The sequence below is a fragment of the Pan paniscus genome, chromosome 19 (genome assembly GCF_029289425.2).
Source record: "Pan paniscus chromosome 19, NHGRI_mPanPan1-v2.0_pri, whole genome shotgun sequence".
NCBI classification, from domain to species: Eukaryota; Metazoa; Chordata; class Mammalia; order Primates; family Hominidae; genus Pan; species Pan paniscus.
The window spans coordinates 19,168,054-19,183,426 of record NC_073268.2 but is presented as its reverse complement, the minus strand read 5'-3'; the positions used below and the strand labels follow the sequence as shown (position 1 = coordinate 19,183,426).

Here is a 15,373-nt window from a genome sequence, read left to right as displayed (position 1 = left end):
TCAGAATAGAGTGGATATTGGAGAGTCAACATGACTATTCCAAGAGTGATTTGAAATATGTTGGTGTTTTTATTTTTTTATCACTTTTCATTTTGAGATGGTCTCGCTCTGTTGCCCAGGTTGGACTACAATGGCATGATCATGACTCACTGCAGCCTTGACCTCCCAGGCTCAAGCAATCCCCTCAGCTTCTGGAGTAGCTGGGACTGTAAGCACATGCTACCACACTTGGCTAATTTAAAATTTTTTTTGTAGAGATAGGGTCTCACTCTGTTGCCCAGGCTGGTCTCTAACTCCGGAGCTCAAGTGATCCTCCCACCTCACCCTCCCAAAGTGCTGGGATTACAGGAGTGAGCTGCTGCACTAGGCCTTTTTCTTTAAATCTTTTTTTGTTTGTTTTATTTTGTATGTAGGTGTTTTCAATCAGCCTTTTGGACATCCACTATTTTTTTGGGGGGAAATTTAAGAAAATTTACTTCTCTTCATAAGATTTTTGTGTGGTGGCTCATGCCTGTAATGCCAGCACTCGAGTCCAGGAGTTCGAGACCAGCCTGGGCAACATAGGGAGACTCTGTATCTACCAAGACAAAAAGGAATGAAAAAAATAACAGCTGGGCATGGTGGCATATGCCTGTAATGCCAGCTACTCAAGAGGCTGAGGTAGGATCGCCTGAGCCTGGGAGGCTGCAGTGAGTTTGATTGCACCACTGCACTCTAGCCTGGGCAACCGAGCAGGACCCTGTCAAAAAAATAAAAGTAAAAGTTGATGCCTAATAAGAAAGATGTCTGATTTTAGATAAGAATATACAACAGGTTGACTGATTTAAGTGCCATAAACCCTGTGAACTCTTGACTCTTGCACTAAGCAATGAGGGAAAGGGGAAACTGGAATTTATAGTTCCCCCAAATACATGGTTTTAAAAATGAGCATTTTCCAGTTTTCTCCTAATCCATTAGAAAAATATATTTCATATAATCTTGCTTATTTGGTTGCCTAATTAAATCTGACAGTTGAGTCTTAAAAATTTGGAGCAGCAGTAAGATTATTTTGTTATGGTGTGTCTGAATTTAATATTTAAGTATACGCTGCAAAGGGCTTTGCCTTATTTGGTATTTTTCATTCTGCTAATTTAGATTTCAGAAGCCTCAGATTGGAGCTCTAGTTCGCCATCTGTTGGTCCAATACCCTTCTACTGTATTTTGTGGAATTACTATTTATGTGTGTATGTGTGTACAATAAAAAAGTCAAAGTTTTTCCCCAGGGTTGTAAATTAAAAATCCAAGACTAAAGACCTCTTTTGGATGTGTATACAAATATTAGTTTATTCTTTGTGTAATTTGACCCTATGACTGCAAACTGCCTGCCTTTGGTATTTGAGAACTATGACTATGCTTGAGAGTGTGATTTTAGGAGTACAAATGGAAACTCGCAGAAACCTAGGTGCAGATGTTGCAGGGGCAGGTGAGTTAGTGTAACTTTGTGGGAAGACTAAAACCGTTCTGTAACGACTGTGAGGGTGTTTTTTGATGAGCAGAAGTGACGTATAATGCCGGATATTGGTTCTGGTAAGCCACAAAAAAGTGTGAAGCATTTTGCATCTTCCTTTTTGGTAGTAGAGCATACATACCCTTCTTATCTGCCGAATTTGATGATTTAATGATTTGAACGATTTTTTCTTCAGTCATTTAAGCTAGTTTTGATGAATCCTAGATTAGTCTTTTAAATCTCAAGATACTCCACTCATCTTTTGGCAACTTTAAAGGGTGGTAGAATTACACTTTGTGTGACACTTTGTATTACATTATGTTTATGAATTCTTTAAGTCTAGGAAAGGTTCCATTATTTTAAAGGTCCTATTTTGGGGACAATATAAAGTTCTGTACTGATAAACTGGTCATGAGAAATGATAAGGTGCCACCACTTTAAACCAACTCTGGTAACGAGGTGGGAAGTTGGCTTTTTGTTGTGAGACTTGTGTTTCTTTATGGAGTTCTTTGTTAAACTTTTAGCATGGCAGTGAACTTCCTTTTGGTGGCGGCAGGAAGCATAAATACTCATTGTGTAATGCCATTTGCCTGTTTTGGCGGATCTGCCAAGCCATGACACCCAAAACAAGACGCGTGTTTCTTCACGAAAACTACAGTTCCCAGCGGGCCCGGCGCCGGCGGGGCCATGACTTCCCCTCTGGCTCCCGGCTGTCCCTTCCCGGGCTGGCCCGGCGCGGGCCCTGGCTGGGGCCTGCGCAGTGACTACGTGCACCCCCCCCACCCCGCCCAACTCTGGTGGCTGCGGAGCGCGGTGCTGGGGCTAGTGCCCAGCCGTGCTGCAGTATACGGAGGCTGGCTGCTAGGGACAAAGGGCGGGCGGCGGAAACCGCTTCACTGGTCAGGGAGCTTTCTGCAGGGTTAGCCTTGGAATAGTGTGGTGCCGACGGCCTTACCCTCTTTACTACACAGTGCAAACAGTTCCTCGCTCACGTCCTCTCGCTCCGCGGCGCCGGCCCGCCCTGCCCCTCAACCGGCGAGCCGCACCGCCGGCCCCAGCACGGAGGGCATGTGACGGCGTCAGTGCCTCAGGTTAGACTCACCTCGGCCGCAGCGAGGGCTGGCTTCCCCCTGCCGCAGTGCTGCGTGCCGTCGCCGCACGTCCGGGGCAGCTGGGGCCGGGCGCCGCGGCCTCCGCAGATGGAGGTACAAAAACATCGGCCACGGCGAGGAGCCATGACTGAGGCGGCGGCGGCCGCGCCTCCTGGCGGCCCGCGGGGGCGGCGCGGCGGGCGCCCCCTGGCGGCGCGCCGGGGTGGAGCGGCCCTTCGCCGCCGCAGCCGCAGCCGGCGGAGGCGCTGCTGTCCCTCCTCCCCGTGTCCCCGGCGCTCGCCCGCTCGCTCGCTCGCTCCATTCTCCCTCCGCTTCAGATTAAAGGGGGGGAGGGAAAAGGAGCTCGGCCGCCATTTTCCCAGTGCCGCCGCCACCGCCGCCACCGCTCGCCGAGCCGGCGGGAGAACCGAGCACCGTAGCGAAGCCGACTCGTCTCGCCGCGGCGGCGCGGGGGGCGGCTGAAGCGCGCTCTCCGGCTGGAAAGAGGCGGCCGGGGGTGGCGGCCTGGGTGCGGGTTCGGGCTGCAGACGGCGGTGCTTGTTTGTGCGGGGCGGGGGGGCGGTTTCACTCTCTGCCCCCGCCCGCCCGCCCTCCCGGCCGGGCTGCGGTCTCCAGCCGTGCTCGGGCCCCGTCGGTGCGGAGCAAGGCCGGGAAAGGGCCCGAAAGAGAAGAAAAAGCAGCCGCTCCCCGCCGCCGCCTTCCCCTCCCCCTCTGCCTCGCCCCCCCGCCCGGAAAGTCAGGGCGGCTCCGGGCGCCGGGGGGAGGAGAGCGGCGGGCCCGGGCCGGAGCCGCCGTCGCGCGCCCCCGCCCGCCGCTGGCCCTCGGCGCCCAGGCCGGGGGGCTGTTTGCAAACTGCGCCCATTTTGTGGGGCTGAATCCGCCCGGGCTACGCTCCTCCATCACGTGGTAGGTGCTGCTGCTGCTCCTCTCCTCCTCCTCCTGCTGCCCTTTCTCCTTCTCCTCGCTCTCCCTGTGGCTCCCATTTCTCTCTCTCTTTGTTAGTTGTAACTAGAAAGGCAGGGCAGGGTAGAAAAAACCCCCGGAACTTTAAATGGCCTCTCCGGGCTTCCCTGCTGCGGGTCCGGGCTGGGAGTCGCCCCAAGGGCGGGGGTGTGCGGGGGCCCTTCCCCAGCAGCTGCCGCCTCGTTCGCCAGCTTTTCCTTTGGCGTTCTATTTAAAAAGGCGGCCTGAAGAACATGATTTATTCCCGTAAAAGAACCCCCCAAACAAACTCTGGCTCTCGCCTTGAACTTCTCTTGACTGCAAAAGGCCTTTCTCTGCTCGAAACACACATCTTGGCGCGTTGCACGGTTTGTATCACAACTCTGATTGTTTCATTTATTATTTTTGTTGCCTGTAAATTCAGGTCACTTACGTTTTCAGATGTAGTCTCCCTCAGGCGGACTTTTTTTTTTTTTTTAAACTAAAGAGGAAGAGGCATTTATTTGCTTTTAAGTGAGTTGGAATCTTAACTGCCTTTTTGGGGGCCTGTTTTCCGGCTGACGGTCTTTTGATTCTTAGCAAATAGTTTGTTTTCCATACGATAAACAACGCTACTCCCGTGTCTTACTTAAAAATCCTCGTTTTCCAATGTTGGAATCCCAATGTGGATTTATAGAGAAACGTGCTACTTAACTATTGCTTACTGATTGCTTTAGGGGAGAAGGGGTGACATGATGGCGCCACTTTAAATTGCTCTCTTTCCTTTTCCTCGGTCCCCCCCACCCCCCTTTATCCTGGAGGTCACTGGAGCATTTTCTGTGACTTATTAATAAAACTGTACTTGAGGGTGTTAGAAGCACAACTCGTAGGGGCTGGAGTTTAGTGCTCCTAGGGTCGGCAGACCGACTCCCGCGGTCCCCAAAGTTCCGAGAAATCTCTCTTCCTCCAGCCTCGCCTCCCTCCCCTCCATTCACAATCCTGGTGTTGCCATCTCCTTTGTCACGTGGCTAGCAATCATTGTGTTTTTTTGTTTGTTTTGGGGTGTGTGTTTATATTTTTAAATTGCAGCTCAGAGGAACCTTTCCTTTTCGCTTTGGCGAGATCAAAACGTTTTACTTGTTTTAGTTTTAGAGTCGGAGAACATTTTAAAATAAACGATAAAATTACATAATCTTTGCCTTGCATAATCATGATATAGTTATAGATTGCTACTGAACTTCGTTTTGAAAGTCCTTTCAAGTATGGAAACTAGTACGTTAGAATATGTTTTCCATTTGTCAGGATGGTCTGTAATTTCTGTTTTCTCTGCTTTTTGGGTCAGTTAAAGGACCACTATTTACAAAGGCTTAAGTGGGTGTGTTTTCCCTTTCCCCTTTCCTATAGGCTCTACTTGGTTCCTTTTCTAGCATGCTGTCTGACCAATTTAGAAAATTTCAATTGTCTACAGGCGTTGTCAGTTAAAACTATTTTTTTAACCTATCAACAGTGAATACTTTTGAGTAGTAATTGTTTTGTGCCTAATGCTAAGTGTATTTATTAGCATTTCGGTGTTGATCTAGAAAATCTTTACTTTTAATCCTGTAGTTTTAGAAGTATGTTATTCCTTTATCTGTTTCTTTATATCAGTTTTTCCCATAATTGGGTAAACTCCTATTTTATAAAATACAAAGTACATTTCTGGTTTTTTCTACATAGGTTACTAGACATTTTTTCAATTTGAAAAAACATTGTGAATTAAGAAACTTTTTTTTTAAAGTAAATACGAAATGTGGTTCTTGAGTATGCATTGATCCTGATTTACCATGTACATTGTCAATGGTTTGGACCATTTTCTTTGCTAACAGTTACATCATGTCATGTGATATGTGCAGTGTGATGTGTAGTTCTAAAAATAAGGCAAGGTAAAAATGCTCATCCCTTGGGAATTTAAAAAATGTATTATAAATGTGGAATAACTACCTTCAGTCATGAAATTCTGAATTGGATTTCCACTAGGTTTATGCAACAAAGTGTGCCGTTCCTTCGACCTTTAGCATATTTGGTGTATTTGTTAGTACCTCATAATTTGAGGTGATTGACTTTTTATTTTTTGAACTACTTGGAGGGAAACATTAAATGTTACAAAGGTTCTTAATGTCTATATTATGGTGAAGATGGTTGTCACTGATGGCCACCTCATTTGAGTATATACCAGTGTCTGTGATTGTGACCAGTTAAAAGAATGATCAGTTAAGAATTATTAGAGCCTTCGTGGTAGGGTGGGATTTTCGGTCTTTCCATCTATGTGAGTCTGCCGAAGTGAAGTATTTTAGAAGTTTTCTTGCATCTTTTCTGAAAGCCACGTTCAGAACATTCGTATTTGACTTTGGTGCTTTACCAACGTGAGATGTTAAATTTTTGTCTGATTTTCTTTCTTCCTGCCTACACATGTTACTTCTCTGGTTAAACCTGCAGAGCACTCTTTGTTACGTGAGTGTTTCCTGTTGAGGAAAATTCTGGAAGTTAGAAAATGAGTAGGCCTTAGTTCACTTGTGAACTCATATCAAGGTGAGAAGAAAGTGAAGTAACTATACTAAACTTTTTTCTTCACTGTCACTAAGGCTACTCTTCCATCTCTAGTAATGCTACATTGTAACCAGTGTCTCTGCGTCTTCTGTAGAGGATTGAGTTGACCACAGGTTTTAATTGCATTTTAAAGTGAATAAGAAGTTTTAGGTTTGTTTTGTTCGTTATGACCTGATTTGTGTACTCTGTAAACATAGGGGTGTTGTGGTTGTTTGAGAAGGTATTTTAGTATTGAGAGGTTCTGATTAGGCCCCTTTGCGAGTAAAGCTTAGTTACCTTGTTATATCAGGCAAGCAATTTTTTTTTTTTTTTGAGGCAGGGTCTCGTTCTGTCGCCCATGCTGGAGTGCAGTGGTGCCATCTCAGCTCATTGCAGTCTCCGCCTCCCAGGTTCAAGCGATTCTCGTGCCTCAGCCGCCTGAGTAGCAGGGACTACAGGCATGTGCCATTGGGACTACAGGCGTGTGCCACCATGCCCAGCTAAGTTTTGTATTTTTAGTAGAGACGGGGGTTTCACCATGTTGGCCAGGCTGGTGTCGAACTCCTGACCTCAAGTGATCCACCTGCCTCGGCCTCCCAGAAGTGCCGGAATTACAGGCATGAGCCACTACGCCTAGCCTAGACAAGCAATTTTTAAAATGTGCTATAAAACACCAAACTAATCCACACTGGATTTTCTAAACATAGTAAACGCCATGTTTAAAGAGTAATGTGTATTCCTTTTATGTTTTTTCAGCTTGTGGGGAGATGGGTAGGGGCTATTTTTTTCTTCTTGGTGAGTCCATTAAGACACAGAAATAAGCGACTTTCTTGCTAGATAGATGTATATAGTTTTACGTTTTATTGTCCCTCTCCACCCCCCAACAAAGGACCTCTCCGTTCCATTCCTTGAGTTTAGAGGGGAGGGACTAGGGTAAACTGAATAAGTGGTTGTCTGTTGATTGCCCCAGAGTAAATCTTATTGAGTGGTTTAGAGATTTTGTTTCTTTTTCATTTTAGAGACGAGGTCTCGGGGACTCGCTGTGATTCCCAGGTTGGCGTGCACAGATGTAATCATTGTGCGCTACAGTTTAGAGTGCCTGAACTACGGGGCTCAAGTGATCTTCCTGCCTTAGCCTCCTGCGTAGGTTGAGCAACGGGAGCATATAACCTTGATTGTCTTTTTTGTTTGTTTGTTTGTTTGAGACAATCTTCGCTCTGTTGCCCAGGCTGGAGTGCAGTGGCGCGATCTTGGCTCACTGCAACCTCCACCCCTAGGGTTCTAGCGATTCTCCTACCTCAGCCTCCTGCGTAGCTGGCATTATAGGTGCCCACCACCACGCCTGGCTAATTTTTTTCTATTTTTAGTATAGATGGGGTTTTGCCATGTTGGCCAGGCTGGTGTTGAACTCCGGACCTCAGGTGATCCACCCACCTCAGCCTCCCAAAGTGCTAGGATTATAGGCGTGAGCCACCGGGCCTGGCCCCTTGCTTGTCTTATTTAGAGTTTTAAAGCAGCTTTCGTTGTACTCTTTCTTCATTTTAAATGTTCCTGCCTTGAGTGATTTGATTAGTCTACGTCTTGGGAAGCGTATTTTACCTTAGTGCCTCTTTACTTACTTACCTTAAGAAAGGAGTACAGGGCAGGTTCTTAAGTAAAATGGCCCCAGACACCTGGCTTGCCTACTGTGTCAGTGCAAAGAACACTTGGATCATGTCTTTTTCCTAAAATTGGACTTCATAACTGTTTCTTGGAAGTCTATTTTAAGACTTTTTTAGTTCTCATGTTGCTTCTGAAGATGTATGTTTAAATTACAGTTTCTATGCTGATAAGTTGCGTATATACCTCTGGGCATACTAAAAGTTGTGCAGAACAATAGTTTATATGACAAGATAAGATTCCCTCATCAGTACTTCCCATTCCCTGAAATGTGAGATCAAAACTCAGTTGAACCACACTATGGCTGTAGAAGACAGTATGAATTAGAAAAGACAAATATCCACTGTACTAGAGTTCACCAGCGTTTGAAGGCTATCAGAAGATATAGGAGGTAAGTGATATCCTTGGGTGTCACTTGCAGATTGAGGGGAGGATTGTGGGTCATAGGAGATGACTAGTATGGCAGGGGGTAACTATTATTATTTGTTTCTTTTTTAAGCCATGTGCCTTTTAGGATGTAGAACAAAATACATAGGAGAAAATAAGCCAAAAGGTGTGATTTACCAAAATACTTGGACTCCAAAAAGAGCTGCAATATATATTTTTCTTTATTAAGCATTTTCTTGTCTTTGGTAGAATAAAGGTAAAGCTAAAATAGAGTGTGGAAACTGACTTGACCAAAGTAGAAAACACAGCTCATGTTTATGAATCAAAAACAAATGAGTTTGGGCAGTCTGAAAGAAAAAATCAAACATTTTATATGAAGATTTTAAACCTTTATGCAAAGAGTCCCTTTAAGGTGGAAGAGACCTTTTAAATAGAGTAGACCTTCCCCATTTAGTAGCACAATGCGGCAAAATAGTTGTTTAATAAATGTTACTTTCTGCAAGCCTTGCTTTTCCAAGATTTTAAGCTGCTTCCACAGTGTTAACATTTGAAAGCCCTCTACCAGGAAATTATTTAGCTGTGTATTTTATTGTTGCTGACTGTGAACTTGCCCTTTTTTTTCCTGGCTGTAATTTTTTTAGAATTAAAGTTTCTTTCTAAGATTTTGAGGGTCAGGAAATGCAAAGTGGAGGTAGATTGAGTGCAGTTTTATCTAAATGTTATTTTAAAAACTCTGGTTCTTGTAACCTGAACCAGGAATCCAAAATGAGATCTTACTCTGAATTTTAATTACAGCAGATTCTGCTCTTATTTGGAAAAAGTTGCTTGAGTGACATCAAACGTAATGGAGTCCCTCACCTTTTAATTCCTTTTTAAAAAGGGGAGAGCTTAAGGTTAGACTTGGTTAAATTCAGTTGGAAGGTAAGTATTAGGGAATAAAAAAGAGGAATAACAATTTTGTTGTTAGGATGTTAAACCAAAAATTGCTAAGAACTCATATCTAGACTTTCCTCTTGCTGCTTGTTATTTGGCCTTCGTGACTGTTTGTTAGCACCTCCACCAGAGGGTGTGAAGGGAAAGAGGCTCAAAGCTAAGTACTGTAGCTAGTTTCTGGTTTCTAGTATAGGAGAGACACTTCATAGAAATACCAGCCTGGGCTGGGTGTGGTGGCTCATGCCTGTAATCCCAGCACCTTGGGAGGCCGAGGCGGATCACCTGAGGTCAGGAGTTTGAGACCAGCCTGGCTTAACATGGTGAAACCCTGTCTCTACTAAAAAAAAAACAGCAAAAATTAGCTGGACATGGTGGCGCATGCCTGTAGTCCCAGCTACTCAAGAGGCTGAGGCAGGAGAATTGCTTGAACCTGGAGGCGGAGGTTGTAGTGAGCCGAGATCGCACCACTGCCCTCCAGCCTGGGCGACAGAGAGAGACTTCGTCTCAAAAAAAAAGAAAAAAGAAATACCAGTCTGATAAGTTGAACTGTCAGGAAAGTTTCATTAAACTCTCCGTATGTTACCATGGAGAACTGAAGCTCTTTGAAGACCTTAAGCATGTCTCCAAAAAATTGGACTGTATTTTTTTGCACTTAGTGATTTACTCCTTACCCCTTGCCTCCCAAGAGAAAAATGGATATTAGTATTGACTTAACATTTTATTGGCATTGGAAAAATGTACTTTTAAAAGTCATTAATTGACTTTTCTCTAAAGGTATAAGGTAGGTTTCAGTGGGAACTCAGGAATTTGGCCATGGACCCTACCAGAATAACCTGTTTCCTTTAGAATTCTTTTTTTTTTTTTGAGACACAGTCTCGCTCTGTCCCCCAGGCTGGAGGTGCAGTGGCGGGATCTCAGCTCACTGCAAACTCTGCCTCCTGGGTTCATGCCATTCTCCTGCCTCAGCCTCCCCAGTAGCTGGAACTACAGGTGCCCGCCATCATGCTCAGCTAATTTTTTTTTTTTTTGCATTTTAGTAGAGATGGGGTTTCACTGTGTTAGCCAGGATGGTCTTGATCTCCTGACCTTGTGATCCACCCGTCTCGGCCTCCCAAAGTGCTGGTATTACAGGCATGAGCCACCGCGCCCAGCCTCCTTTAGAATTCTTAAAATCTTTCAGAAGTCGCTGATTTTAGGATTGTTCAGGAGCACTTACACCAACCATTAGGGCTTGTTGGAAAGAGATATGATAAAAAGTATGATTTTTTTTCCTCTGTCTTTTGTCAGCTAAAGAGTGGTAGGAAATTTGAATTCAGTGCTAGCATAGAAGTAGGATTAACACCATTAATAGTTTGATATATAGACATCCTTCAGAAAAAAAAGTTTTCTTGAGATGGTATCTTGCTATGTTGTCTAGGCTGGTCTTGAATTCCTGGGCTCAAGCAGTCCTCCCACCTTGAGTTCTAGAGTAGCTGGTATTACAGGCATGAGCCATGGGGCCTAGCCTGTCCGTGTGTGTGTGTGTGTGTGTGTATGTATGTGTATGTGTATGTGTGTATATATATATGTGTGTGTATATATATGTGTGTATATATATATTTAATGGGATCATACTTGTTATATGGCTTGATCTTTTTAATTAGGGTTTTTTTTTTGTATTCCAGTTCTTTAGTGAAAGCATTGTGTATACATCTTTGAGTACCTATGAGAATATTTCTGTTGAATAGATTTCTAGAAGTGCAGTTGCTGGGTAAAAGTTTGAGCAATTACATTTGTGATTTTGATGGCTATTACCTTTATAATGCTGTGTAACCACATTTAATAATAGCTTAAAAAGTGTAGTTAAAAAGTTTCCTAGTCTGGGTACAGGTGCTTGGTCAAGTAAATAACTGGAACTTGTAGTGGGTGAAGCCTATCTTAGGTTCAGTTGATGCCTCTTCTTGTTAGGTGGTTGATCACTTCAGACATCCTGATGGGTGTAGCATAGAATGCTCAGGTTGCTTAATGTGTGTTGGTCTGCTGTCTGCCAGGCATTGTGCTGCTTGTAGGGGACAGAGATAAAACAAGCTATAACCCTCCTTTTTTAAGAAGTACGTAGTTGGCCAGGCATGGCGGCTCATGCCTGTAATCTCAGCACTTTGGGAGGCCGAGGCTGGCGAATCACGAGGTCAGGCCAGGCCAACATGGTGAAACCCTGTCTCTACTAAAAAAGACAAAAAATTAGCTAGATGTGGTGGTGGGTGCCTGTAATCCCAGCTACTCAGGAGGCTGAGGCAGGAGAAACGCTTGAACTCAGGAGGCGGAGGTTGCAGTGAGCCAATATTGTGCCGCTGCACTCCAGCCCGGGTGACAATGAGAGGCTCTGTTTCAAAAAAAAAAAAAAGTACATACTCTGGGGAAGAAAGAGACAAGACAAAATTGTGAGTTGATATTGTACCATGAGCAATAGCCAGGGTGTCATGGGGGTGCAGGTAAGAGCCTAGAGGGAGGGACCCCACCTCAACCTGGGAGTAATGGGGAATACTTGAAAGAGCATGTAACCTTGAGCTGAACCGTGAAAGAGTAGCATGAGTAAAGGTGCAGGGGCATAGAAGAGCCAGGAAACATATGTTTCAGGTGGCTGCAGTGAGGACAGGCTGGAGATGAGGTCTAATGTAAAAAGGGGACAGATAATGGTGTGTGGGGAATTTGGACTCATCCTTACTCTAGAGTCAGTGAAAGATTTTAAATGGTTAGATTTAGGTTTATCCCCTCCTTTCCTTTTTTCTTTCCTTTCTAATAATCATTTTGGTAGTGGACGCTAGATTAGAGGCTTGCTGAGACAGGAAGAAGGAAGAATAGTTGGGAGATTATTACTGCCTGAATTACTATAGTACATAATGAGGTTCTGCACTAGGGCATTGGCACCAAGGATGGAATGAATGTGCCTGTCATTCTGTGTGTTGCCAACCCTCACCCTCTGTGCACCACCTCACCTTTCAAAATTCAGTCAGTATGTCATCTTTTCTAGAAGCCTTCCTTGACCCCTTCAGGTGAAATACAGTACTTTATCAAGCTAGGCTACCTTCACACCTAATTTATATTTTACTATCTTGTATCTGGCATTTAGTAGATGTTTAAATTAAATATTTATGGTAAAAAGTAAGTTGGTGATTTGAGGTCATGATTAACTCAAATAGACAATGTTGAGGAGCAGGAAGAAGTTTTGGATTTGGTGTTGGGGCAGGGAATGGGTTTTGAATATGGGATGCTTGAAGTAGTTGTATAGGCAATGCTGAATTCTACTCATTTCTTTCTTTTTGTTTTTTTGGAGACAGTCTCATTCTGTCGCCTACGCTGGAGTGCAGTGGTGCCATCTCAGCTCACTGCAGCCGCTGCCTCCCAGATTCAGGTGATTCTTGTACCTCAGCCTTCTGAATAGCTGGGATTACAGGCAAAGACGGGGTTTCGCTGTGTTGGCCAGGCTGGTCTCAAACTCCTGACCTCAAGTGATCTTCCTGCTTTGGCCTCCCAAAGTGCTGGAATTACAGGCGTGAGCCACCTCTCCCGGCCCTACTCCTTCCCTTCCTTCCCTCCCTCCTTCCTTCTTTCCCTCCTTTTCTTCTCTCACCTCCTCTCCCCTCTCCCCTGTCTCCTCTCTCCTCTCCCCTCCCCTCTCCTCTTTTCCTTCTTTTGAGACAGAATCTTGCTCTGTAACCCAGGCTGGAGTGCAGTGGCGTGATAACAGCTCACTGCGACCTCCACCCGCCAGGCTCAAGTGACCCTCCCACTATGCCCAGCTAATTATTATTTTTTTAGAGACTGGGTCTCAGTGTGTTGTCTAGGCTAGTCTCAAACTCCTCCTGGGCTCAGGCAATCCTCCTGCCTTGGCCTCCCAAGGTGCTGGGCTTATAAGTGTGAGCTACCATGGTAGGCCATCATTTAAAAAAAAAAATTAGTGTTTTTGTTTGGGTGGCTTTTTTAGACGGGGGCTATGTTGCCTAGGCTGGCCTTGAACTCCTTGCCTGAAGCCATCCTCCTGCCTCCTGAGTAACTGGAAATACAGGCGCCTGCCACTGCACCCAGCTCCTACTCATTCTTTAGGTTTCAGCCTAGATGTTCTTTTTTCTGAAAAGCATTTTCTGACTCCGCCTACTTCTCAGCCTGTATGAGGATTGCCTCCGTCCCCCAAATCACACAGTAGTGTCTGTCTTTACTGTTGCTTGTCATCCTTGTATGTACTTACTGTGGTGCTTTGAATACTCTAGGCATTTTAATATTTATTGGAGATACTCAGTAGGTAGTTGGTGTTCTTTGACTTTCCTCTAAAGACTAAAATTCAGAATTTACTGTCAGGCAGTTAAGACCGTTTCAGTTTAAGCTTTAAACTATCTAGTGTAGTAGTTAAAAGCATCGGCTTTAGCATTATGGATCCTGCCCCTGCAACTTCATAGTTGTGTGATCATGGGCAAATTACTTAACTTCTTTGAGCATCTATAAAATGAGGACAGTAGTACTTACCTTATATTGTTATTGTGAAGATTAAGAGAATATATGTAAGATACTTAGCATAGTGATTGACATAGTAAAATGCTAATTAATGTTAGTGAACAACATTTGTAATAACCTATCCTGCACTCAGGAATGATTCCTTTAGTAATATAAAGCTTTTTCAGTTAAGAAGCCCTGTTGGCCAAGGAAATTGATAATGGTCTTGTGGGTGACACACATTATCTCTTTGTTTTATAGTAAAAATTTTGTCTCTCCTTCCCCATTGTATTCCACAACAAATCTACTTTTGTTTATATGTAAAATAAATACTTTGCAGTGCATTCCATAATGGAGCTTGCAGTACTTCATCACAAATCACTGTATAGCTGTTTTTTTCCTCTCTTTCTCTTGAGAAGCTGTACATATACCACCTGATTCATGCAAGTTGTTTTGTGGATCATGCCCCATGTCTTTCCCATTATTTTGATTGTGTCAATTTTTTGATTCGTGTTTCCTCCTTTTTCTCTTCTTAGTAAAATCTTACACTTGAGGGCAACCCCCACGAGGCCTTTTTGACTTCTCTAGTCCAGTCATTTAGGGCTTACAGCACTTACTATGTACCAAGCTCTTGATAAAGTTAGCACGCTAAAGAAGGGTGCTGTTAAGGAATTTTGCTTGTCTTGGAAATAGAATTAGTTAACAATTAGGGAAAATTCAGATAATTTGAACTGAATGACAGTGACTTTAAGCGCGTTATACAATTCAAGCAGGAAGAAAGTGATATGAATTGGAAGAGTCTAAGAAGTTTTTGTGGAGATGCTATGTATTGAAAAATTAGTAAGTTTGGGGACAAAAAAAAAAAGTAGAAGGAGGACCTTCCAGGTAGAGGTAGCAACATAGGCAAAGATACGGAGTTGGGAATCTGTGGGGAGTTCTGGGTCCGTATCAATTGATGTACTTGCCCTGACGTTAAGTTTCATCTTGAAGAATTTGAACTCATTAAAAAGGTGTGAGGGGCTGGGTGTGGTGGCTCATGCCTGTAATTCCAGCACTTTGGGAGGCCGAGGCGGGTGGATCACCTGAGGTCAGGAGTTTGAAACCAGCCTGGCCAACGTGGTGAAACCCCGTCTCTACTAAAATTACAAAAAAATTAGCTGGGTGTGGTGGCAGGCACCGGTAATCCCAGCTGCTCGGGAGGCTGTGGTAGGAGAATCGTTTGAACCTGGGAGGCGGAGGTTGCAGTGAGCGGAGATCGCGCCATCGCACTCCGGCCTGGGGGACAAGAGCGAGACTTCATCTCAAAAAAAAAAAAAAAGTGTGAGGAACTTGTTCAGAGTAGGAAAGTGAGATGATAAAAAGGTAAAGGATAGTTTGGGGCACTGAGGCACTAGTCAGGAAGCTGTTGTGATAATCTAGACAGGAGCTGATGAGGACCTGGGCTGGACTGATAGTGTTAGAAGTATAGAGAGGACATACCAAACCTGAAAAGCTTTGTGAGAAAAGAAGGATTTCGTCACAAAGGAGATGAAATTGTGAAGGAAAAGAGAGCTTTCTTTCCATTCTTTATAAGCCATCATGTTTTTGTTTGTCATATATTTAGCCTTTTTGTTAGACTGGCCCCTTCACATTTCTGGATTTAAGCTTTGGTAGAGACTTTGACTATTATTTTCTGGTTGAAGTTCTCATTGCATCCTATCTGGATTATTGTGGTAGCTTTTTTATTGGTCTTTGCCATCTATAGATGCCTTTTTACTTACTTTCAATCCATCCTACCCAACTGATCTCTCTAAAGCACAGTCTGATGTTTCACTCCCATTTAAAAAGTGTTTAATGATACTCT

General features: G+C 44.2%; 1 protein-coding gene across 14 annotated transcripts in view; it reads left to right on the top strand.

The window, feature by feature from the left end:
• Nucleotides 1-15,373, top strand: part of KANSL1 (KAT8 regulatory NSL complex subunit 1) — a 197,280-nt gene that overhangs the window by 31,602 nt on the left and 150,305 nt on the right. For 3 of the 14 annotated variants that reach the window (XM_055101445.3, XM_055101441.3, XM_055101440.3), the window contains exon 1: nt 2,277-2,577. The exons of 6 other annotated variants lie outside the window; for them this stretch is intronic. The gene's annotated coding sequence lies outside the window, so the exon portion shown is untranslated. Of the gene's footprint in view, nt 1-2,272; nt 2,578-3,365; nt 3,505-3,543; nt 3,909-15,373 lie in introns of those variants that run through there. 5 more of the 14 variants (XM_057300263.2, XM_057300260.2, XM_003804926.6 and 2 more) reach the window with 3 other exon arrangements.